Here is a 5000-nt window from a genome sequence, read left to right on the forward strand (position 1 = left end):
AAGTGAGTGTGATTAACAGCTGTTGCATTTTCACCATGTAGATAAGTATCTTTGTGTCAGTCAAAAAGTGGAAGAAATTGCATATACTGCAGCCATAATTTGTAGCACAGATTGTTGGATGAAATACAAACTAATCTTGCTTACTTATTTCAAAGCGAGGGCACATATTTCCGCCTTGTGGGAAGAAACGGACAAAGAGTTGACAAAAGCTTACAACACCTGGTATTCCCAGGCGGTCTCCCATCCAAGTACTAACCAGGCCCGACCCTGCTTAGCTTCTGAGATCAGACGAGATCAGGCGTACTCAGGCCGGTACCACACCGGCCTGAGTACGCCTGATCTCGTCTGATCTCAGAAGCTAAGCAGGGTCGGGCCTGGTTAGTACTTGGATGGGAGACCGCCTGGGAATACCAGGTGTTGTAAGCTTTTGTCAACTCTTTGTCCGTTTCTTCCCACAAGGCGGAAATATGTGCCTCGCTTTGAAATAAGTAAGCAAGATTAGTTTGTATTTCATCCAACAATCTGTGCTACAAATTATGGCTGCAGTATATGCAATTTCTTCCACTTTTTGACTGACACAAAGATACTTATCTACATGGTGAAAATGCAACAGCTGTTAATCACACTCACTTTGACTTTATATAGTGCACCAAGAGATAGTTTCTCGCTTACGACCACACCGGCCTGAGTACGCCTGATCTCGTCTGATCTCAGAAGCTAAGCAGGGTCGGGCCTGGTTAGTACTTGGATGGGAGACCGCCTGGGAATACCAGGTGTTGTAAGCTTTTTGTCAACTCTTTGTCCGTTTCTTCCCACAAGGCGGAAATATGTGCCCTCGCTTTGAAATAAGTAAGCAAGATTAGTTTGTATTTCATCCAACAATCTGTGCTACAAATTATGGCTGCAGTATATGCAATTTCTTCCACTTTTTGACTGACACAAAGATACTTATCTACATGGTGAAAATGCAACAGCTGTTAATCACACTCACTTTGACTTTATATAGTGCACCAAGAGATAGTTTCTCGCTTACGACCACACCGGCCTGAGTACGCCTGATCTCGTCTGATCTCAGAAGCTAAGCAGGGTCGGGCCTGGTTAGTACTTGGATGGGAGACCGCCTGGGAATACCAGGTGTTGTAAGCTTTTTGTCAACTCTTTGTCCGTTTCTTCCCACAAGGCGGAAATATGTGCCCTCGCTTTGAAATAAGTAAGCAAGATTAGTTTGTATTTCATCCAACAATCTGTGCTACAAATTATGGCTGCAGTATATGCAATTTCTTCCACTTTTTGACTGACACAAAGATACTTATCTACATGGTGAAAATGCAACAGCTGTTAATCACACTCACTTTGACTTTATATAGTGCACCAAGAGATAGTTTCTCGCTTACGACCACACCGGCCTGAGTACGCCTGATCTCGTCTGATCTCAGAAGCTAAGCAGGGTCGGGCCTGGTTAGTACTTGGAGGGAGACCGCCTGGGAATACCAGGTGTTGTAAGCTTTTGGTGTTGTCTTTTTGTCAACTCTTTGTCCGTTTCTTCCCACAAGGCGGAAATATGTGCCCTCGCTTTGAAATAAGTAAGCAAGATTAGTTTGTATTTCATCCAACAATCTGTGCTACAAATTATGGCTGCAGTATATGCAATTTCTTCCACTTTTTGACTGACACAAAGATACTTATCTACATGGTGAAAATGCAACAGCTGTTAATCACACTCACTTTGACTTTATATAGTGCACCAAGAGATAGTTTCTCGCTTACGACCACACCGGCCTGAGTACGCCTGATCTCGTCTGATCTCAGAAGCTAAGCAGGGTCGGGCCTGGTTAGTACTTGGATGGGAGACCGCCTGGGAATACCAGGTGTTGTAAGCTTTTTGTCAACTCTTTGTCCGTTTCTTCCCACAAGGCGGAAATATGTGCCCTCGCTTTGAAATAAGTAAGCAAGATTAGTTTGTATTTCATCCAACAATCTGTGCAAAAATTATGGCTGCAGTATATGCAATTTCTTCCACTTTTTGACTGACACAAAGATACTTATCTACATGGTGAAAATGCAACAGCTGTTAATCACACTCACTTTGACTTTATATAGTGCACCAAGAGATAGTTTCTCGCTTACGACCACACCGGCCTGAGTACGCCTGATCTCGTCTGATCTCAGAAGCTAAGCAGGGTCGGGCCTGGTTAGTACTTGGATGGGAGACCGCCTGGGAATACCAGGTGTTGTAAGCTTTTGTCAACTCTTTGTCCGTTTCTTCCCACAAGGCGGAAATATGTGCCCTCGCTTTGAAATAAGTAAGCAAGATTAGTTTGTATTTCATCCAACAATCTGTGCTACAAATTATGGCTGCAGTATATGCAATTTCTTCCACTTTTTGACTGACACAAAGATACTTATCTACATGGTGAAAATGCAACAGCTGTTAATCACACTCACTTTGACTTTATATAGTGCACCAAGAGATAGTTTCTGCAACAGCTGTTAATCACACTCACTTTGACTTTATATAGTGCACCAAGAGATAGTTTCTCGACTTACGACCACACCGGCCTGAGTACGCCTGATCTCGTCTGATCTCAGAAGCTAAGCAGGGTCGGGCCTGGTTAGTACTTGGATGGGAGACCGCCTGGGAATACCAGGTGTTGTAAGCTTTTTGTCAACTCTTTGTCCGTTTCTTCCCACAAGGCGGAAATATGTGCCCTCGCTTTGAAATAAGTAAGCAAGATTAGTTTGTATTTCATCCAACAATCTGTGCTACAAATTATGGCTGCAGTATATGCAATTTCTTCCACTTTTTGACTGACACAAAGATACTTATCTACATGGTGAAAATGCAACAGCTGTTAATCACACTCACTTTGACTTTATATAGTGCACCAAGAGATAGTTTCTCGCTTACGACCACACCGGCCTGAGTACGCCTGATCTCGTCTGATCTCAGAAGCTAAGCAGGGTCGGGCCTGGTTAGTACTTGGATGGGAGACCGCCTGGGAATACCAGGTGTTGTAAGCTTTTTGTCAACTCTTTGTCCGTTTCTTCCCACAAGGCGGAAATATGTGCCCTCGCTTTGAAATAAGTAAGCAAGATTAGTTTGTATTTCATCCAACAATCTGTGCTACAAATTATGGCTGCAGTATATGCAATTTCTTCCACTTTTTGACTGACACAAAGATACTTATCTACATGGTGAAAATGCAACAGCTGTTAATCACACTCACTTTGACTTTATATAGTGCACCAAGAGATAGTTTCTCGCTTACGACCACACCGGCCTGAGTACGCCTGATCTCGTCTGATCTCAGAAGCTAAGCAGGGTCGGGCCTGGTTAGTACTTGGATGGGAGACCGCCTGGGAATACCAGGTGTTGTAAGCTTTTGTCAACTCTTTGTCCGTTTCTTCCCACAAGGCGGAAATATGTGCCCTCGCTTTGAAATAAGTAAGCAAGATTAGTTTGTATTTCATCCAACAATCTGTGCTACAAATTATGGCTGCAGTATATGCAATTTCTTCCACTTTTTGACTGACACAAAGATACTTATCTACATGGTGAAAATGCAACAGCTGTTAATCACACTCACTTTGACTTTATATAGTGCACCAAGAGATAGTTTCTCGCTTACGACCACACCGGCCTGAGTACGCCTGATCTCGTCTGATCTCAGAAGCTAAGCAGGGTCGGGCCTGGTTAGTACTTGGATGGGAGACCGCCTGGGAATACCAGGTGTTGTAAGCTTTTTGTCAACTCTTTGTCCGTTTCTTCCCACAAGGCGGAAATATGTGCCCTCGCTTTGAAATAAGTAAGCAAGATTAGTTTGTATTTCATCCAACAATCTGTGCTACAAATTATGGCTGCAGTATATGCAATTTCTTCCACTTTTTGACTGACACAAAGATACTTATCTACATGGTGAAAATGCAACAGCTGTTAATCACACTCACTTTGACTTTATATAGTGCACCAAGAGATAGTTTCTCGCTTACGACCACACCGGCCTGAGTACGCCTGATCTCGTCTGATCTCAGAAGCTAAGCAGGGTCGGGCCTGGTTAGTACTTGGATGGGAGACCGCCTGGGAATACCAGGTGTTGTAAGCTTTTTGTCAACTCTTTGTCCGTTTCTTCCCACAAGGCGGAAATATGTGCCCTCGCTTTGAAATAAGTAAGCAAGATTAGTTTGTATTTCATCCAACAATCTGTGCTACAAATTATGGCTGCAGTATATGCAATTTCTTCCACTTTTTGACTGACACAAAGATACTTATCTACATGGTGAAAATGCAACAGCTGTTAATCACACTCACTTTGACTTTATATAGTGCACCAAGAGATAGTTTCTCGCTTACGACCACACCGGCCTGAGTACGCCTGATCTCGTCTGATCTCAGAAGCTAAGCAGGGTCGGGCCTGGTTAGTACTTGGATGGGAGACCGCCTGGGAATACCAGGTGTTGTAAGCTTTTTGTCAACTCTTTGTCCGTTTCTTCCCACAAGGCGGAAATATGTGCCCTCGCTTTGAAATAAGTAAGCAAGATTAGTTTGTATTTCATCCAACAATCTGTGCTACAAATTATGGCTGCAGTATATGCAATTTCTTCCACTTTTTGACTGACACAAAGATACTTATCTACATGGTGAAAATGCAACAGCTGTTAATCACACTCACTTTGACTTTATATAGTGCACCAAGAGATAGTTTCTCGCTTACGACCACACCGGCCTGAGTACGCCTGATCTCGTCTGATCTCAGAAGCTAAGCAGGGTCGGGCCTGGTTAGTACTTGGATGGGAGACCGCCTGGGAATACCAGGTGTTGTAAGCTTTTGTCAACTCTTTGTCCGTTTCTTCCCACAAGGCGGAAATATGTGCCCTCGCTTTGAAATAAGTAAGCAAGATTAGTTTGTATTTCATCCAACAATCTGTGCTACAAATTATGGCTGCAGTATATGCAATTTCTTCCACTTTTTGACTGACACAAAGATACTTATCTACATGGT

The 5000-nt window shown here is 43.2% G+C and overlaps 12 non-coding genes and 2 pseudogenes across 12 annotated transcripts; 13 read left to right on the plus strand and 1 right to left on the minus strand.

Moving 5' to 3' along the window:
* Positions 1 to 207: 207 nt before the first annotated feature.
* LOC127917533 (uncharacterized) lies at positions 208 to 325 on the minus strand (annotated as a pseudogene).
* Positions 309 to 426, plus strand: LOC127917532 (uncharacterized; annotated as a pseudogene).
* Positions 427 to 666: 240 nt separating this feature from the next.
* LOC127917477 (5S ribosomal RNA) lies at positions 667 to 785 on the plus strand. Its single transcript, XR_008097455.1, has one exon. It is a non-coding gene; the product is annotated as a 5S ribosomal RNA (ribosomal RNA).
* A 242-nt stretch (positions 786 to 1027) lies between these two features.
* LOC127917539 (5S ribosomal RNA) lies at positions 1028 to 1146 on the plus strand. The gene has a single exon (XR_008097514.1). It is a non-coding gene; the product is annotated as a 5S ribosomal RNA (ribosomal RNA).
* Positions 1147 to 1388: 242 nt separating this feature from the next.
* On the plus strand, positions 1389 to 1506 carry LOC127917519 (5S ribosomal RNA). Its single transcript, XR_008097502.1, has one exon. It is a non-coding gene; the product is annotated as a 5S ribosomal RNA (ribosomal RNA).
* Positions 1507 to 1761: 255 nt separating this feature from the next.
* On the plus strand, positions 1762 to 1880 carry LOC127917550 (5S ribosomal RNA). Its single transcript, XR_008097525.1, has one exon. It is a non-coding gene; the product is annotated as a 5S ribosomal RNA (ribosomal RNA).
* Positions 1881 to 2121: 241 nt separating this feature from the next.
* LOC127917561 (5S ribosomal RNA) lies at positions 2122 to 2240 on the plus strand. Its single transcript, XR_008097536.1, has one exon. It is a non-coding gene; the product is annotated as a 5S ribosomal RNA (ribosomal RNA).
* A 301-nt stretch (positions 2241 to 2541) lies between these two features.
* LOC127917514 (5S ribosomal RNA) lies at positions 2542 to 2660 on the plus strand. Its single transcript, XR_008097498.1, has one exon. It is a non-coding gene; the product is annotated as a 5S ribosomal RNA (ribosomal RNA).
* A 242-nt stretch (positions 2661 to 2902) lies between these two features.
* On the plus strand, positions 2903 to 3021 carry LOC127917573 (5S ribosomal RNA). The gene has a single exon (XR_008097547.1). It is a non-coding gene; the product is annotated as a 5S ribosomal RNA (ribosomal RNA).
* Positions 3022 to 3263: 242 nt separating this feature from the next.
* On the plus strand, positions 3264 to 3382 carry LOC127917483 (5S ribosomal RNA). The gene has a single exon (XR_008097462.1). It is a non-coding gene; the product is annotated as a 5S ribosomal RNA (ribosomal RNA).
* A 241-nt stretch (positions 3383 to 3623) lies between these two features.
* Positions 3624 to 3742, plus strand: LOC127917494 (5S ribosomal RNA). Its single transcript, XR_008097474.1, has one exon. It is a non-coding gene; the product is annotated as a 5S ribosomal RNA (ribosomal RNA).
* Positions 3743 to 3984: 242 nt separating this feature from the next.
* On the plus strand, positions 3985 to 4103 carry LOC127917505 (5S ribosomal RNA). Its single transcript, XR_008097487.1, has one exon. It is a non-coding gene; the product is annotated as a 5S ribosomal RNA (ribosomal RNA).
* Positions 4104 to 4345: 242 nt separating this feature from the next.
* Positions 4346 to 4464, plus strand: LOC127917516 (5S ribosomal RNA). The gene has a single exon (XR_008097499.1). It is a non-coding gene; the product is annotated as a 5S ribosomal RNA (ribosomal RNA).
* A 242-nt stretch (positions 4465 to 4706) lies between these two features.
* Positions 4707 to 4825, plus strand: LOC127917527 (5S ribosomal RNA). The gene has a single exon (XR_008097507.1). It is a non-coding gene; the product is annotated as a 5S ribosomal RNA (ribosomal RNA).
* Positions 4826 to 5000: the final 175 nt, after the last annotated feature.

This window comes from Oncorhynchus keta, unplaced genomic scaffold (genome assembly GCF_023373465.1).
Source record: "Oncorhynchus keta strain PuntledgeMale-10-30-2019 unplaced genomic scaffold, Oket_V2 Un_contig_11598_pilon_pilon, whole genome shotgun sequence".
Classification (NCBI taxonomy): domain Eukaryota; kingdom Metazoa; phylum Chordata; class Actinopteri; order Salmoniformes; family Salmonidae; genus Oncorhynchus; species Oncorhynchus keta.